The sequence below is a fragment of the Polyodon spathula genome, chromosome 3 (genome assembly GCF_017654505.1).
Source record: "Polyodon spathula isolate WHYD16114869_AA chromosome 3, ASM1765450v1, whole genome shotgun sequence".
Taxonomy (NCBI): Eukaryota; Metazoa; Chordata; class Actinopteri; order Acipenseriformes; family Polyodontidae; genus Polyodon; species Polyodon spathula.
This window is the reverse complement of record NC_054536.1, coordinates 57,463,470-57,483,883: the sequence shown is the minus strand read 5'-3', so window position 1 is coordinate 57,483,883 and position 20,414 is coordinate 57,463,470. Positions and strand designations below refer to the sequence as shown.

The following is a 20,414-nucleotide window of genomic DNA, read 5'->3' as shown; positions in this document are numbered from 1 at the left end:
TTTGAATTTGTCAACAAGGTAATTCTCCTGATCCTTAGTAAACCGCATGATGGCTGAGCAGTCTGGGAAGTCATGTGGGAAGTGAGCTTTGCACTGGGAGCACTTGAGCCCTTCCTGCAGCCCACCTCTGTATATCTGAGGAAGAAGACCACATGCCTGCCTGTTAGATGTCAATAAAAACAGCCATTTAGCTAAATGTATATGACTAGGAGGTGAGTCCGGTTCAATCTTTCTACAATGTGTTCTTATCAAATCCTTCCCTTCCTCTAATGAAGGATTACAGCGTACCATTCAAGTGAGATCATAAAATACAATTCCTTAAATAAAATGCACTTGTCAAATTACACGATTTACCCACAAGGCAGCACTTTCCGCCATGTAAAAAAACAAATAAACCAAAGTGATTTGTCATCTTGAGAGTGTCTTGAGGCACACTGATTGGTTTATTAAATCTTATTAGAACCACATATCATTGACTCGTTTGGTATTCTGATTTGCATGAGTACACCTCCTTGTTAAAAAAAAAAGCGCTGCTGTTTCTTCAAGCTAGTTGTTCGAGCTCTTGAAAAAAATCTGAATCAGACACAAGTCACTGAGCAATTTGGTGTATTCCATTCTGGTGAGTTGCTTCACCATTCTGTTAAATAATGTGCATGTCTTGTATATTACTGCTGCATTTTTTAACATGCTGTGTTAATTTAGTTTGACAGTTACTTTATTATGATGGTTTATTAACATACAATTGCCTATTGCTTTTCTTTTACTTATTCAGTTTCATATGTTGATGCACGTGTGTCATGACAAGTAATACTTGTTTATTTATTGATTTATATTGTGTCTGATAGCTAACTCCGTCTTAGAGAACACCCCTCGGGAAGCAGGCAAAGTGTTCTCTTAGCCGGAGACTGCTGTGCTACTAAAAACCCTCAACTATCTCAGTGTATGAGTCTGTCAGAGAAATCAATTTGCAGCTGATACATTGCTTTCTATCAACTTTATTAAAAAAAAGTCAAATAAAACTGTCAATTTTTAAAAAAAATGTAATACAAAGGGTGAGTCATTTAACAAGAGAGAATGAAAGACAGCTATTTTATTACTGCAAACAGTTCTGCATCTGTGCAGCTTCTCTGGAATTTCATTTTCAGTAACATTATCTCGGACAGCTTGGTCCCAGATGGAGCTCCAGGCACATTCTGCTGCAACTCCCGACAGAGTCAGCTGCCTGATCTTCTGCAGATCTAGGGAACAAAATGAAAAAGGAAGTGTTCTTTCATCAAGTGGAGGGAAATAATAGACACAAATATAAAAAATGTTACAGTTAGGTTAATTCGGAGATCATGCAGCCCAAAATTGGTTTATGCTTTAATTAACTGGATCCTAGTTCTACCCTTAACAGTATGTTTGAGCAAACATGCTCTTCACATAACCCATTAATCTGAAAAGACATACGCTGACATGGTATTCTGGAATATCTAAAAGTTGCATCTCCCATTGGATACCGCTCTGCTAAAACAAAAACAAACATAAAAGGAGGAACCTGAAACAACTGAACAGCTTTAAAAGTGTAAATGAGTTCAGAACACTACACGAAGATCTAGTTTACATAACCCTGGATAGTCTTGACAGGAGTCGAACCTGGTTCATCTGCATGGTCAAGCAGAGGCTCCCAGTGAGCACAAGACCAGCAGAAATCTCCAGGTACTTAAATACACTATAGATTACAACTAACCAAACCTGTTCAAACACAGCCCCTCCTTGGGAAGGACATCAGGTTTCCATCCTTGCATTTCAATTGGTTACCTTGTAGCTGTGAGGGATCGGGCATGGATTGGCTTCTCTTGTTGGCAAGTTCAGTCTGGGGTCAGCAGCAGCTAGTCTACGAACCATACCTGCTAGGATCTCTGCTGGGGATCCAACCCCTGTAAAAAAAAAAAACACAGAAACACATGTGCACGTGTTTCTAGTTTAATTCTGTCAGTGCTCTGATCCAACTGAGACGACTGAAAACTAATGCTACTGCAATCCAATTGTTTTTAAACACCAATCAACCTTACAAGAAATAAAAGATTTTGCAGGACCCACCCTTCAGTAGCTGAAAGGTGTCTTTTTGACAGTGATGGATGGATAGATTGTCTACATCCTTGAGGTGCTTCGACCACCACTAACAGGGCCCTTATGTCACAACACCAGGCTCCTACATATAAATCAGGGAAATAAATATCATTGAAGTAATCACTGCCACCAACACAGGATTATAAAACAAAATACTAAAGTATTGGCAATCAACTTCTTCAAATTCAAGTCAATGAAGACCAAAACAATTGCTTATTCCTTATTTTACAGTCTGAAGATGGTTTAAAAGCATCTGCCAGGACACAGTTGGAAAGAGCATAATATAAAAGAGCATAAGCATAATTATGAATGCACTGCAGCTCGTATATTATGTGAAAGAAGCAACCTGAACATAAACCCACTAGATTTTAAAAAAATGTTTTAACATTTTTATAATTAAAGTTGCATGATGTAGATATAATTACCATTTAATATTGATCCACTGCCGTCTTGGCTAGCGGAGCATTCAGCTTTCTATTTACTGAGCTGCGCAACCACATTGGTCATGTGATACGAAAAGGATGGCCCTAGACGGCTTTGCGTTCATACATATATAAAGGCTGGCCCTGGTCTCGGATTGCAGACCCTGGGCCACATCAAAACGGTGGCCTAAATCTGGGCCGGCCCTGGGCTGCCTTTTCTTTTTTGGAGTGTTCACATATGAGAAAAGGTGGCTCTGAGGAAGCCCTGGGCTGCTTTAAATCTCAAGTGTGATCAGGGTCTTAGTTTGCTAGTGACAGTTAATGAGTTAGGTTAGGTTTAGGGGTAGGGTTAGAGGTTAGGTTTAATTGTAGGGACTGTATTTAAAAATTACAGCAACTTTGTTATAAGGTTGTGTGTGAGTGGGAACTAAGTAAGAGTTTTGTTTTATAACAAAATTATCTTATGTTGTACACCCTCAAGTATAAAGCAAAAGTTTTTTAGCGTGCATGGGGGAAGGTAACAGCTGATCTGGTAGGTGACAGAAATGAGCTCTAAAACCAGGTTCACACACCCCATATGGAAAAACACATATTTTCAATATCAAAAATATATGCAATCTATACCGTTTTATATGTTACATACAGTATATGCATCACATATCCATATATTGATGTACATATGTTCTTAATGTGTTTTAAATATAAGCAAAACAGGAACATGCATGATAAAAATTTATGACATCATGCAACTTGATTTGTATGCCATAAAAACATAGATGAATGTGTGTGTATACAGACAGAGAGAGAAAATAAGGAATATGTTAAAAAATCTTCACAAAAATGTGAGTTAATGCACTGATTCCAAACATGAAAATAACGAGAATAAAAATTACAAGATTGCTTTTCTTTATTTAAAAAAAATATACATTTATATTTGTATCATACACCATAAACTTTTTTGTAAATAGCATAAAATCACTTTCTGCTTAAAGCTGCTTTTTACCTGCAAAGCGTATATCAAACACGCAGGTCATATAAGATACAAGATAGCTTAGTTACACAAGACACAATTAAAGCTACCTTAGCACCCATATCATCTCACTATAACATTTTACCAGGCAACAACCCTTGAATAAATATTAGATTCTTTATCAGTTACTACAATACACAGGGACATATTTTCAAAGTGTTTACTCCAGTCTTTATTAACTCCTATCTATACACTGTATCTATGTGTTATCTTTTCTGTAAAGGACAAATCCTATGAATTATATTTATACTAAAGTGTTATAGTGTCGCATTTTATATTCTGATTACAGTGTATAAGTATATACATGTGTTATATAATTGTGTGTATATTCTAATATTAATTTTTGCAATTCTTAATTGGACAATGGATACTATATGAACATATGTAGTCACCAAGTGAAGGGGTATATTTTCAATATATAAATAAAACATATTTAAAGTATAAAAAGACATATTTAGATTATCTCTCTCTCTCTCTCTCTCTCTCTCTATATATATATATATATATATATACACACACACACACACACACACACGTATCGTGAAAAAGTATTTGCCCTCTGTCTGATTTTCTGCTTTTTTTACATATTTTTGACATTGAGTGTTATTAGATCTATATCTAATATTAGATAAAAGGGACCCTGAGTGAAGAAATAACATGACAGTTTGATACTTATTTAATTTATTTATCAAAGATAGTTATGGAACACTCAATGCCCCCGTGTGAAAAAGTAATCGCCCCCTTAGACTCAATGACTGGTTGTGCCACCTTTAGCAGCAATAACTGCAACCAAACTCTTCCTGTACTTATTGATCAGTCTCTCACAGGGCGCCCTGGAGGAATTTTGGCCCACTATTTCATACAGAACTGCTTCACCTCGAAGCATAAACTGCTTGTTTCAGGTCCTGCCACAACATCTCAATGGGGTTTAGGTCTGGAATTTTACTAGGCCATTCCAAAACTTTAAATTTCTTGAACTATTCTGATGTAGACTTGCTTGTGTGTTTCGGATCATTGTCTTGCTGCATGACCCAGCTGCGCTTCAGCTTCAGCTCACGGACGGATGGCCTGACATTCTCCTGTAGAATTCTATGATACAGAGCAGAATTCATGGTTCCTTCAGTGATGGCAAGTCATCCAGGTCCTGATGCAGCAAAGCATCCCCAAATCATGACACTACCACCACCATGCTTGACCGTTGGTATGAGGTTATTACTGTGGAATGCAGTGTTTGGTTTTTGACAGACATAACGTGGCCCTTGTTGGCCAAAAAGTTCAACTTTTGACTCATCTGTCCATAGAACATTGCTCCAGAACTCTTGAGGATCATCCAGGTGCTTTTTGGCAAACTTGAGACGAACATTCATGTTCTACTTAGTGAGCAGAGGTTTCTGCCTTGCTACTCTGCCATGAATCCCATTTTTGCCCAGTGATGGTGGAGTCACGAAAATTGACCTTAGCCGATGCGAGAGAGGCCTGCAGATCTCTGAATGTTGTTCTAGGGTTCTTTGTGACTTCCTGGACGTTTTCACACCTTGCTCTTGGAGAGATTTTGGGAGGACGGCCACTCCTGGGAAGATTCACTACTGTTCCAAACTTTCTACATATAGGCATGAACAAATTTTATCTGGAGGTCTTCAGGAATTTCTTTTGATTGTGGCATGATGTGCCTCTAGAACCTGTGTGCTGACAACTTCACTCTGATGGTAAGGGCCAAATTTAGTCAGATTTATTTTGGGCAGGGCTGGCCCAAATCAGGCCTGACTGTTAACCAAAGTATTCAAACAGCTGACCCTAACTATCCCTTTAATTGGGTTGAGTTAACTAGGGGGGGGGGGGGCAATAACTTTTTCACACCTGAAAATTGCATGTTTGATTACATTGCACACCAAACAAATGAAAGAAGCACCAAGCTTTAGTGTCATTTTTTCTCTCAGACTCCCTCTACAATATATACTACTACAACCCACAAAAAGATCTGACCAAATTCAATGTGAAAAATGTTCAAAAATGCAGAAAATCAGATTATAGCCTCTACAATACAAATGTTGTCTTGTGTGATAAGAAAAGGAAATCCTCCGGTTCTTAGTGTAATGTCATCCACTTGTTACAGTGCTTGTACAATACTGTACTCCTGTTGCTTTCAGCGAGTGTGTGTTAAACCTGATTTAGTAATCACTTTGCATGATACTTGGTAATGATCATTATTTTCTTTTGTTTTCCTCTAGCCAGGCAGTGGTTATGGGCCGCACCATGTACATCTGGGGACAGATAAAAACAGACACTGCGTCTGGACAACATATCTGGAGGCTAATTGGAAGAGGCCAAGCAGGTACTAGGCTTACAATTTCATGAAAAGTGGTCTTTCACTCTTGTGCGCGAGACACCGGTCTTGTAATACTTATACAGATAGGAATTCAAACTCCTTCATGGTCTGTGCTTTTTCTAGGCCCTCAGATTGTAGCTAATCAGAAAGAAAGCCCTTGTGTAATACAATATATTTGTTAGTGATCAAATAAGGGCTGTGTTAACTTTATTATGAAAAGGATTTCAATCATTTGAGACTCAGGAAATCGCAGTACACATCTGTATTAACTTTTCGTCCCATGTAAAGTGAGGTCCCATGTATTCAGAGGCTGTACACACGCATACAGGCTCAAAGCCGACTTAGAGCGCCGCTCAAGTATAAACAGGTGGGTCAAATGATACCATTTTGTTATCTAATGACCCTAAGCCAGCCCAGGTCTAAACACACTATTACACACATAATACAATAAACATTTACTTTACATTCACTGTCTTTTTTTCAGTTTTTTGTTTCCAGTCCCTTTTCAAAATAATTTTAATTCCCCCCCTGAAAACAGTAAGGGTTTGGGAACCTCTGTCCAATAACATTTTATATCACACTGTACCACCATGAGGTGCCATTTCAATAAATACTAGTTCAAGCTTACTGGTCGACACAAGTCTCTTTACCTACTTGCACGTCAGTCGTGCCAAGTGTAAAAACTAAGAACAAGCCATCTCTCATTACAGTAAGATGTTGCTGCTCAGTTGGTCTCTACTGGGTAACTGGGTAAACAAAAAAGTTAAGTGCACCTTCCAGAATTGCCAGACCAGTGCACCCTGCATGATGCTTTCCTAGACCACATCATTAAATAATTATTAACTGAACAAATACTTTTGTGTAGGCTGCTTTGTTCTCAAAGGTACAAGGTACGTTTGCAGCTTTTCAGTTTGTCAGAATGCCAACTGTGGAAGCTGTTACAGTTCAGAAAGAAACTGCAATTGAAATATTTGACCACTGGGCGGCATGTGTCCTCAGTAGAAGTAGTGAGGCATTTGTAAACAAGAAAATGTAAATACGTGTGTTATTTCTTTCCAGGCTCTGACAAACATGGGGGAAATTCTTAAAACTGCAGGCTGTGATTTATAACACCGGTAAATAACACCAGCTCCTGTTTTCAGGGAAATACAGTCTATTAGGCAATTATAAAATAAATGTCATTCTTTTAGAAAGCAGGGGATTAATTAATCAGTGGTGGTTAAAATTTGTTTAGATAAAGTCATATTCCAGTCCAGATTTGTATTCTAACCTGTCTCTAAAGATCCAGTGTCAATTTCCATTGCATCTCAATGTCGGTGAAAATTAATTTATGTTCTGCAGATGTAACTATTTAGGGAACGAATGGAACAAAATCATGGACAGGAATAGAATTTCAGTGCTTGATTTGGCCATTCCTGTTGAAGATAGCCTCTGTTAGATAGCCTCAGCCTGTGTTAGATATGCTATCTAGATTACCATACTGCCCAACTGGCTTGGTGTGTTGTTATGTTGAACAGTTTAGTCTGCGTATAAGTAGTAGTAGTAATATTGTAGTAATTGAGTTGAGATGAGTTTCTCTCAGAAGACATACTGTTTATCATAAAGTAAATGATAAACACTATTGATTGTATTTTGGTAAATCGCCTAGCAAAATGCAATCAGTACAATTTAGTGCATGGGAAGTAAGGAACTGCAAATTACTTATCAACTCCACTGACTGGAACACTTTTATACCGGAGAAACAAATTTGTAATGGTATTTCCTTTTCAATATGTGGAATGCAACTTGATCTTTATCCCAGTGAAATAGCACACTATCAAATGCATGGAAACATGAGCTGCGCTACAGAGGCCTGACTGAAACGTTTACTTCAAGAATGAAAGAACTTTTGGAGTATAAGGTGTCCCCTTTTTTCTTTGTGTGTCAGCTCTAGACCAGTAGGCCTAATTATGTTTGCTGAAGGTGAGTTTTGCAGTTATTCTTACAGTGAATGTACCGTAGTGTGATTTTTTGAAACACTTGTAACGTGATGTAAACGACTAAAAACATATTTGTTTGAGATGGCATTTTTATTATATGTATATGTATTTATGTATATATCTGTTTTAGTTTTTATTGTTGTATCTGTTTGTATTTTATCTATATATATATATATATATATATATATATATATATATATATATATATATATATATAATATTAGTTACTGGTGTTTACAGTTTATATTTCTTAAACTTTTTTCAATCGGACATGTTTGTTTTCTTTTTATGAATCTGACTATTTTTGTCCTGTAAAGTGCTTTGAGATACACCTGTATGAAGGGTGTTATATAAATAAACTTTGATTTGATAACCGCGCAGAAACAAATGACTTCTTCCACCTTGGCTGCAGGCTCAACAGTTTCTTCAGCGTCTGCATCTGATGAATCGACAGAGGTACAATCTGACAGCATGCTTTCTAAGCAGTCTGAGGTGAGTATTTCCAGTTATGAAGCTAATTTACAATGTGATTTACTCCAAGATATCATGAGCATTAGGTGCAAATAGTAGTTTCTGTGTTCAGGTCAGGATTAGGGTGTGCTGCTAAAAATACTCCTTCCAAAAATGCTGGTTTTTAGTAGTTTGGGATTTGGTTATATACTGTACAGGACTTTAATGTCTTAAACGAAAAGGGTCCCTCTTTTTGTTTCTCAACTCTTAGTTCTTAGCAGTCAACAAAATAACACCACAGATCACTAATATTCTACGCACACACAAGTCTGCTACTATTCTGCATCTATAATTCTGTAATAAACAGATTTTTTTCAATGTGTATTTTAATCTTTCTCTTTGCAGAGTGCCCATGTTGAGATTGAAGCTAAAGCTGCAGTGGGATCAATCGCAGATACATCTGCCTGACTAACCGAGCAGAACCTCAGCAAACTCAAACACATTTCTTAATCCATGTCATGACATTCTTTAAAAAAAAACGGTTTATTGAAAGAGTACTTAAGATTACACATTGGTTTAAATCACCCAAAACCACACCCAAGAAATAATTATTTCAGTGTTTATGTCTGTGTTAGATGTTAATAAAATGGTCCATCTACAAATCTTTTTACTAAGTCCGTAAAATACAGTAGTAGTTCTAACTGCTGAACATTTGTACAAAATGTAACAAAACCTAATTATATTAAAACACTGGTACAGTGCTTCCTGTATTTACCAACTTAAGGTTTTGTAAAATTTTTCATGTTTTGTTCATACGACTACTTTATTATATATTGGGTCTGACTTCCAGAAAAAGGTTGAACTTATTTGAAGAATTATTATTATTTTATTTTATTTTTATTAATAAGTCTTTTTTTTTATTAAAATACAGTTCAATATTCTTGAGGCTGTCTTTAAATGGTAACCGGGTTCCGAAAAATATAGCATTATACGTGCCAGCGTATTGCTATAACTGTTTAATAATGTACCTGTAATTAATGTACCTGTAATTTCCTTTTTCGTAGTTAACATCCTGATAACTTTAAAGTGTGTTGCAAAGCTCTTTTTAAAATGGCCACTCTAGTGGTTTGATATCTGTCCTTTGCAGGAAGAGCAATTTAAAAAAAAAAAAAAAACTTAACAAGTGCTCTGGCTTTTCAGTTCCGTAGCACATCATTGATCATTGTTGGTGTGTTACCTGTTTGACAATGGGGGAGTTTTCATGTGTGGGTATTTACACGTGAAGTGGCGACGCGCGTGCATGATGGAGGGAACAGCTTGAGAGGATCAGGTTTGTGGCCGAAAATAACACCCACAAAGAGGGATAGGGTAAATCTGATTTACTCGTGAGCATGACACTGGAAATCCACGCTCATTTTCTCATGGAAACCCGCATTTCACGTGAAAATGTCCACTGCTCCCAATCCAGACAGCCTTGGAGCATACGTGGAAGGTGTCTGAAACAGATCTCTGTAATCCTCTGTCTCTGCCAGTTTTTAGCCATGGTGATCTGCAATAGCTGGATTGGACATTTTCATTAAATTCCTCAGGGTTATTATTATTATTTTTTTAATTAGTAAGTTGTGTGATAAATTAGTTGAAATAGTATTCACTACTAATGATATGCCACCTCATCAGTGGACATTTGAAAAACAATTTGGGCTAGAGCAGTAAACCACATTATTAAACAACCAGGCATGAGGCATTTATAAATCACAGCTTTATTACACAAGCTTAACACTGTGCTTTAAAGTTTCACTCAGACAAGATATCACCTGACAACCATGGATTTCCAGGTGAGATTCTCTTGTACCTGTTCTCGGTGCATGGAAACCACATTTTCCCAAGCTATCTACGAAAAAAGCACAAGAACGCTACACATTGCTAATTTGCATATCATCCTCCTCCTTTCCCTTCATTTGGTGAAAAGAGGGTCTTCGAGTAAAATAAACTGAACCAATGGAAACACAAAATGTACAGGGTCATTTTTCATTTGGCTCGAGCACAATGTCTCGAGAAAAATTAGAACACACATGGAAACTCCCCCAATGTGGGCAATAATCCTTACACTATCAGTGCACTGGAACAGCAATTCTGAAAAGAACTTTGAAACAGACTTTAAAGTTATAAGTGTAAAAAGTTGTCAGGATGTTAACAATGAAAAGAAAAATTACAGGTATGTTATTTAAACAGTTGTAGCAACACGTGGGGCCGTGTAACGCTGTATTTTTCTGAACCCCGCTACTTACTCTAAAGAGTCATACAGAAGTCTCAAACAGTTTCACGGATATAAAACTGTATATTGCTCTTAAAAACAATCTTTAAAAAAAAAAAAAATTCAAATAGTTCATTAAAGCTTTGTGGATAGGGCCCATTGCCTTCCCATTTGGTACACAGCTGTATTCTAAGATTCTCTGGGTCTAGTTCAGTTATGGTTATCATCCAATACAAAATGTTGCCAGTGGGGATTTGTTGTTTGGAGCAGATATTTAAGTGTGGGAATCTGCCCTACTATAATATGTGGTGTATAGTATTTTGTATGTATCTTTATTGTACCGCTAGGGACCCACATCCTGATTCATGTCCCAGCTGTAGGATGTAGTGAGGGCTGGCTCAATACAATGTATAAGACATAGTGATCTACTTCTTCATTCTGCTGATGGCTCCACTGTTTTATTTACGTCTGTGAATGTGACTGATATGCTTGTTTCTTGTAAGGCCCTTCAATGTTGCTTGTTTAATATTCTGTAAACCACACATGCAGCATTTAGCATCTTTATTTGACAATATTTACACAGTTCCTATTTCATGTCTACAAACACGCTTTTACTGTACGTCAACAAATGTTGGCTGCAAATATAAATTCCAGTATTTACTAATTTGCATGATAGATGGTGTACAGTGAAGCATAATGCACTTTGGAAAATATTAGCATGTATAAGATTTATTTTTCAAATGTACAATAAGCAGTTTCAAAAGTAAATATATAGTAAGCAAAGTGTTTAAATTTACAGTATAATTGTAAATCTCGAAAAACTACTCACTTCTAAATCTTTTGTAGTCATTTTTGTATAACTTTAGTATAAATACATGTTAATTTGGATTCATATGTTTTTTTTTTCTGACTTTATGTGAATGAAAAGACACACATTTGCCCGTTTTCCCATTGGAAATAGTGACATTTTGAAATATCACTGTCCTGGTCACAAAAGCAAAGTTTGTGGGGAATAATAGCCATTTTCTATACTTTTGAGGCATAAGCAATTAGGAAATAACACTTACTACCCAGGAACAAAAAATTGTGTTACATAGTGTTATTTGCAAATAAGCTGCACTGTGTAGGACTGCAGAGTATGTTTACCTGCACAGCCCTTCAAATGCACAAAAGAGAACAACCTATGGGAGGGATGGGGTTAAATCTGCTAATTAGGGAATGGCCGCACCTGTGATTGCTGGCAGGGACAGATTTAACCCCATCCCAACCTGCCAACCTTAGCCCTAATTACATGGGCTGGTCTTCCACCCTGCCCCAGTGTTCACAGTTCTAGCAATATACAAATACATTAGGATCCTCATTTAAAAATATATTTTTTAGATTCACTTTGATAATAACTAAAACAGTCTCAGGCAGTATGTTGAAACTTTGGTCAATAAAATGTAACAGTAATAATAATAATATTATTTTGCTGCAAGAATGTTTTGAATAAAATAAAGTCAACATGTGTAACATAATGCCACACGTTAAAAGAGAATCCCCCTAGGTAATTACATCTTTCAAAACACCACTTACAAATGAGAACTAGTATTTCTTTGGCTCCAGATATGCACAGCTACAAGCAAATATATAACCTGAGGACATAGAGAGACCTCACATTGAGATAAAAAAAGACAGTGAAGTGAAGGTCGTTGCATGGCGTATAAAACAATGAACTGTGCTCCTCCACAGGACAGGACTGTTGACAGCTAGAGGATTCTAAGCATCTTGTCAGCTCAAGCAAAGAAGAACAGTTCTCTTCCCACCAATAATAATAATAATAATAATAATAATAATAATAATAATAATAAGAAATAAGAAATACCCCAAAAGGCACACTCTGGCAGGTATAGTTATAATTCCCCATTGTAATTGTTTATTTTGTATCTTGGCAACTGACAAGTTAGAAACTACTTGGTTCAATATGTTTGTAGACTTCACCAGAGCAGTTCTTCCACCAGCTTTTAGAGTTCCAGACGTGAGAAACTGTCAACTGTATGATTGCATTGTAATGGATCAAGTGTCCAAGATTGCATTGTAATGGATAAAGTGTCCAAGATTGCATTACAATGGATAAAGTGTCCAATAATGGTACTGCTGCACATTGTGTTGCTTCAGTCCTTGCAGCTGGTTACTAAAGCAAATAAAATAAGGTATTAGTCATAATGGCTCAATCCACAAAACTTTAAAGACTGTTTTTTTTGCTGTTTTGTGAACTGCACACCTGAATTAATTAATGAAAATAGGTTTTAAGAGTCCTTAACATGACATTACTTTAAAGCACCTTGGAAGTTTTGTGAACATGCTCAATGTATTTTACCTCCCAGTCTACTCACCTACCTCTGTCACGGCAGCCTCCAGCGTCTCTCCTTTTTCATTCTCTTTTGTTTCAGGCTCGCGGCTCGCTGCCTCCTGCTGCGTTTCATCTTCCACCTTTTCTCCTGTCTCACCTGGAAACAGCAACCATGGAAATGAAATCAGGATGCATTTGAACCATGAGCTTAAAAGGTCTCTCTCCCATGTGCTAATTACAGTGTGTGTGCACAGAGGCAGTGGCAGTTTTAATGTGGTGATTTCACCTTGCTGTAGGTGTCAACTTGTTTCTTAACAAGGGGCTGATTCCAACTTCTTCAATCCACTGCTTTAGCATTTTAAGTCAAATGCTTATTTTAATATAAATATCAAGGTAATATTGCTAATATGCTGCTCTGCATGTAGCCGCTTTCCTGGTTCTGATAGGATGGTGTGGCAGAGCAGAGCTCTGCCCTTTATAAATTAACAGGGATGGGGTTAAATTCCCCTACCTGCCTGGGTTTATTGTGTTCAGGTGGCTGGGGTTGATTAGAGTAATTAATGATCAATCAGCACCCAGCCACCTTACATAAAAGGAGGCCTCAGCTTCCCATTAGGGAGAGAAGGGAGCTGAGGAAGTGTGCTTGTGCTTGTGCTTGTGCTTGTGCTTGTGCTTGTGCTTGTGCTTGTGCTTTCTGTTCCAGTGAAGGCATCGCCCAGCCTGGAAACCTTTATTTTTGTAAGTCTTGTTCTGTGTCTTTCTATTTGAGCTTAAATACCTTTGTTTTGGCCCTTCTGTCCTTTTATTTTGTGTTAAATTGTTAATAAAAGTATTATTTTTTTTGAACTGCACCCTGTCTCTGGGCCTCTATCCACTCGCCAGCCTGTCACATGGCGGCCCGTCTCCCAGTGGTGGGCCGCTGTTCCCGCCTCCGCCACCAGAGTGTGACAAGCTGGTGAAATTACAAACAACAAGCTATCTCATGTACTTTTCTTCCTCCAGTTACATGTGGAAGACTAGGCCTGTATCTGAGTCTCATAAATTGCTTCTTTTCTGCACTAAACTCTACTGTTTCGTACCAGGCAGGGATTTGTCCCTGAAGTGTCCAAATATGCAGGTGTGACCTACTTTGAGAGTCTGTTTAAAAAAAAAATAAAAAAATTAAAGGAAAAGATTAAATGAAAACTCAATAGGAATAAAACCTTTTTGTCCTCTGTGCTTACTGTAGAAACCAAACCAAAGGTTTTGTTATTATTATTATGGTTTTCATGTCTTACTGCCTGTTGAATAGGATGTTGACCCATTGTTGGAATCATATGACCATTCATCAATCAATAAATTAGAACTGCATTTTTTTAACATCAGTTCTATTTTGTTCCTGAGCTCTGTGGCAGCATTTTCTGTTACTCTGAATGGTTGCTAGGCAACCCTGTATGGTATTCATGGTCTGAGGCAAATCATATGTATGTTTATTTGAAAATAATTAGTTTTAACTGTAATATCTGCAACTGAGAGAGAGAGCGTTAGATGGGCATGAAAACATTTTTTAAGGCGTTTTTAGGTTGTATCTCACAGCGCATCTGAGGCATAGAGAAATCCAACAATGATACACACCCTGTCATGCTATATTGCTTAATTAACATACTTGGTATGTTCACCCATACCCATATATAAGTGTATTGTGGTATACCATGGTAACAGCATAGCAAAGTGCAGAAGAACATAGAAAAAGCACACTGAAGAACAGGCAGGCAAGGTTAATCCAAGAGTATTGTAAATCACAGTAAAAACTACAATCTGGTGTTCCTTGTAGTTACTTGTTTAGACCACCTGCAAACTTCTGGATTTCAGTCATTTTGCAGACTATTACACATTGGCCCTGATAAGTGTAATGTGCAGTGTGGTGCACTGCCATTTTAGATTCTAACCCCTGTAGGTGGGATAAGATGTTCAGATTTGTATAACCAAAAATGCAAACAAGTCTTTTGCATAGTGATTAAGATGCTTGATGCTTTCCTGGCCAATCAGGCAGGTTCAGAAAGCCTTCGATTTACACTCACAAACACTACACTGCAGATCAAAACTGCACCTTTATATTGTCAACTGTCGTATCAGTTACCAAAGCGCAGAGTTAAATCTCTGGATTGGCACTTACCTTCTATGTGTTTACCTTTAGCAGTTTCGTGTAATTCTGTTGCCGCCTCTGGCGAGCTGGATGTCATTTCTATCATTGCCTCTGGGAGTCTTGGTGCCATTTCAGCCTCTGTCTCAGGTGGGCCCAGTGCCACTTCTGTCAAGCTATCAGGGGGGTTTGGAGCCTCTTCTGCCACTACCTCTGTGACGCTGGGTGCCACCTCCTCTGCCAAGGTCTCCAGGAGTGTGGGTTTCACAGCAGAAGTATCCTCTTGGGAGTTAGCCACAGAGGCATCTTGAATGACTTCTTCTACTATGGCTGCAGGGTCAACAGTTTCTTCAGCGGCTGCCTCTGATGAATCGACAGTGGTACGATCCGACAGCATGTCCTCTAAAGGTGCAGTCTGCTCAGAGCAAGTATTTTCAGTTGGTACATTTTCCTCTGTCAGGGTGTCTGTCTCTTTTAACTGATTTAGGACAGACTGGTCAGGAATGGTTTCGCTTTCATCTGCAATGGGGCTACTCTCACCCAGAGGGGCTGTGTTGCCATCATTATGAGATGTTATTGCACATGTAAAGGAAAGGGGAGGAAATGCATTGTTAAATATGTCAGTTTGTATTCGTGGAAGATTGAAGCCATCAAAGCAATCCTATTAAAGTAATGTTTATGTCAGACATATTGCACCAGTTACTCTGATTACCAAAACAATGGAGTAAAATACATGTATACCTTGACAATGATACTTCTTACTGGAGAACGTAAGACCTCTGAAATGAGTTTGGTCCACATTAGCCCACATTAGAAAACCACCATGCCTTTAGGTGCAAATAGCAGTTTCTGTGTTCAGGTCAGGATTAGGGTGTGCTGCTAAAAATACGCCTTCCAAAATGCTGGTTTTTAGTAGTTTGGCATTTGGTTACATACTGTACAGGACTTTAATGTTTTAAACAAAAAGGCTCCCTCTTTTTGTTTCTTGACTCTTAGTTCTTAGCAGTCAACAAAATAGCAATACAGATCACTAATATTCTAAGCCCACACAAGTCCAGTCCTTCTCTGACTCTATAGTTCTGTAATAAACAGTAAAAATAAAAACTTTTGGCATGACTGAACAAATTGGAGATCCATTTTACAGCACCAGGGCCAACCTCCCTAACCACTGTACCATCTTACTATGACAATGAACAAGAATTAAAAAATGCCTCTGGCCACATTTTAATATGTTTTTACATGTTTAAAATATTTTAAAGAGCAGGCGTCATGTCTGCTAACCTAATAGCTGTAGACATTCATCACACTACCTGGAACTGTCAGTGATGCTGCTGTTTAATTAGAGAGGACAGTGAGTTCCAGACACAGTATCAGCTCCACTATGGCCCAACTCTCCTTTACTTGTGTGTTTGTAAGACGACAGTTTCACTATGCTTTACTCTAGTCTTTTAACTATGTCAGTTATTTTTAGTAAACCAGGAAGAGAACTTATGTCCCTTATTCTAAAACTGCACATTCTGAGTAGGCAGCAGGTTTCTGATGACCTTTACACTTAAAAGTCTAGCCTGGAGCAATAGACTGTCTTGAAGCTATGTGGCTTCCCCGTATCATTCCGTCCACTCTGAGTCCAACACAACCACCAACTCACCAAGCTTATTTGTTGCCTTTAGGGGTTTGCAAAAACTATATTGGTGTTTTGTTGTTTGAACTTTATTCCTAGATGCTCCAAAAGTGTCAGCTTGATAAAACATTTGGCATATGCTGATATTTCAAATACAATGCTACAAAAAACAAATAAAAAGCATTGATGCTACTTCCTGATACACAATTACTTCCTTCGCTGTGTGTTCATTTTACTGGAATTGTCTACCATGAGGCAGTAGTTTGATCTTCATCCTGAATTAAAGAGAAAAGAACAAAAACCACTGCTGATAAAATTTGCACTAAGATTGGCACTAGCCTTCTCCTCCTAGAGGTTCCAGTGCAGTGGTTTGAGTTTGGGGTTCACTACTTGATCCTCACTACAAATTCAGCAGCCAGTTTCAAATAATCAAGGTCGTATCTGCATGAAGGATGCCGATGACTGAGTGGTTTGCTAAGGGTGTGTGGGGAAGCTCACATAATGTAGCACCTGCATACACTGTTTCTGTCTGTGACTGTACCGCAGGACCCGATTATTGAATTTCTTATATTGATTGGAGTAAACTATTCTATTTAAATACAACAAAATGACTGTCAAAATACAACTGATTGCATTCTTTTGAAGCCTCTAGTAGCCCAGCTGTAACATTTTACCATTATTAAACCATTTTAGTTTTCCTTTATTTGTTAACTGTATGGGAAACTAAAAAATCAACTCGCTTCTAGTAAATACTTGACATGTACCAGTGAATCTTTGTAATATACCTGTATATTATCTGTAATCTTCTGTTTATACTGAATATTCCAAGCATGCCTAAAATTTGAAGAGCAGCAATGTTTGGAATGGCTAATCCTTGTATAAATATGTTTTTAATGATCCATATGTGTGTTCATAGCCTTGTGGATAGGCACTGCTAGGAAACACTAAAAATAAACATCAGCCCTTTGCTACCTCTGGTCTGAATAAAGAATGTTTTGCTCATAACCCTTTGTTGATCAGAGTCTGTTATTTAACATGGCAGACAATCATTCATAAATGTGTAATAGGTGAACAATATAATAGTCATCTCTGAAAACAAATAATTTATATAAAGGGTATGGTAAAGAGGGTATGTGGTTAACAAATAATGAACAAATCATGGAATATAACCAACGAGGGAAGTAGTCTAGATATAGTTGCATCTTTCCTCACAAATATGAAAGTTTTTATTCCAGAGTAACTGTCAAGTAACTAGCTGACATCATCATTACACATTTGCTAATAAGAGGACGTATGAAAGTTACGCTGTAGGGGTTCCCGAGTGGAGCATCCGGTAAAGGCGCTCCACGTGGAGGGCAGGATGCATCCTATAGCCTGGACATTGCTGGTTCGAGTCCAGGCTATTTGCTGACCGTGGACAGGAACTCCCAGGGGGAGGCGTACAATTGGCAAAGCGCCGCCCAGCGGGGGAGGGCTTAGGTCGGCCAGGGTGTCCTCTGCTCACTGCGTACCAGCGACCCCTGTAGTCTGACCAGGAGTTTGCGGGCTTGCCTGTAAGCTGCCCAGAGCTGCACTGTCCTCCAATGTTGTAGTTCTGAGGTGGCTGTATGGCGAGTCTACAATGTGAAAAGAAGCGGTCGGCTGATGGTACACGCTTTGGAGGACAGCGTGTGTTCGTCTTCGCTGCTTCCAAGTCAGCGCAGATGTGAGCGGTGAGCTGAGCCTAAAGAATAATTGGACACGCTAAATTGGGAGAAAAATAATACAAAAGAATTGGCAACTACTAAATAAAAAAAAACAAATAAATAAAAAAAGTTATGCTGTCAGCACTAGCACATCATTTTATTGCGAGAAATACAATTGGGAACCACCGAATTGTATTAAAAAAAAGGAACAAGAAACCACTGTTTTTGGTATTACAAGATTTAATTTTTTACTGTGTTGCTTCTATTAAAAGTGTACAAAACTCTTCCCCTTATCACAGCATAATGTAACAAATTTGTAAAGAGAGAAACATTATATGAACTATTTAATAACGACATTACTAAAATACATCTGTATGCATATAACCATAAAAAGGTTTCAATAAATGGTGCTATTTTTGTTTGAACAAATATTGGCAGTACATTATAATTTGGCTAAAGTTTAAAATTCCATACAACTAGATGGGCAAAATAATTCAGCAGTAAAAACAAGTACCTCCAGTTTGCATGCCACACACTTTCTTTCATCTCTATTCACAAAACTTTAAGGACAGTTTTTTAGGAATGTTCTTAAGGACTGTTTTTAACATTAAGCTTGTGCTAAACATTGCTAGAAAAAATGAAAAAACAAAACCCTCAGAAAAAACTAGTTAAACATGAAAACATGATTTAATTACAGTATAATCAAAATATTGATTAAAATAGCCTTTGTGTATTGGGCCTAGGGACTCTTATAATATATTACTATGGTCTGAATTTAGAGCTGAGACTTTAGATCTGCAATACCCTAAGTTACTAAGGTACACTTGCAATACCAAAAAGAAGACCATACTATAAAAAAATATATATATTTGAAGTAAAAATGTATATATATATATATATATATATATATATATATATATATATATATATTAATTTAAGCTATAGGCTTCATAACTCACCAATGCAGCAATCCAATAAAGTAACAAGCACATACTTGCATTCAATCTAGACATTATCGTTCAGGTTTGTTGATACATATCTTAGTGCCAGCCTATCAAATATCAACGATAGAGTGAAATAGACGCTGAAAATTAGTGACCCTTTTTTTCTTCAGTGACCTTACAATGACCATATGATTCATAGCATGTTTATTCAGTCACGGAATAGCCACATTTTCTGATATTAAACTTTTTTTTTATATGTTTCTCAGAACAAAAGCCAGCTGGGTTCCTTTGATTTTAAACTAATGTTGGACAGAATTCAAAATTAATAAAAAAAAGAACATCATGGTTTTAAAAAGAGTCAGTTGTGGAACATGTCATGGCCCTCAAACTAATAGGAACAGACCAATAAATGAAGAACTAACTGAAGACGTTTGCTTGGATTAACTTGGTGTGATCTGGAGTGTGAACAGTGCTACAGAGACAGAGCCAGTCTGGAATCTGTTCAATCATTTATGCATGTATTTTACATTACCAATGTTACTGCATGCATGAAAGCACAACTTCTAAGCATGTCTGATTTGAACCATGCAGTATATGATTTTATTGAATAAATAAGTATTTGCCATTTAGCTTCAGCACCTCTTCAGGCTGAAAAGTTTATTAACTTTCTGTTAAAGAGATTTAGCAGACCATATATGTACATATACTTACTACTTAGAACACAATCCCTTCTATGATAACATTCAGAAACACCACTTAATCCAAATACATATCAATAGATGTTTTTAATTAAAAAAAAGAGATTCATCTTAATATTGAAAATACTGTGAGTTTGTAAGAGCAGCTACATGTGCACATCTCAGAATGGTTTGGAAGAAAGTACCTCCAGATATCATATTGTACAAAGATCAGAAGAACATTTTACCGGTTTAATTTCCTTGTTATTGATTGCAATGTATTATACTGCTCAAAGCAAAACACATGTAACATATTATTTACAGCAATAACCAAACATATTCAATATGAAATTGAATACATGTGTAGGGTTAGGTAGTAAAACAATACATGAAAAACCATTTACCCTTTAACTCTTTCAGTCCTGGCAGGACCACAAGCTCTGGCCTTATCTTAGCACCG

At 37.3% G+C, this 20,414-nt stretch overlaps 1 long non-coding RNA gene across 1 annotated transcript; it reads left to right on the top strand.

Moving 5' to 3' along the window:
* The first annotated feature begins 7,527 nt into the window (after positions 1-7,527).
* LOC121308466 lies at positions 7,528-9,046 on the top strand. The gene is made up of 3 exons (XR_005948512.1): positions 7,528-7,852; positions 8,282-8,361; positions 8,725-9,046. It is a non-coding gene; the product is annotated as an uncharacterized LOC121308466 (long non-coding RNA).
* Positions 9,047-20,414: the final 11,368 nt, after the last annotated feature.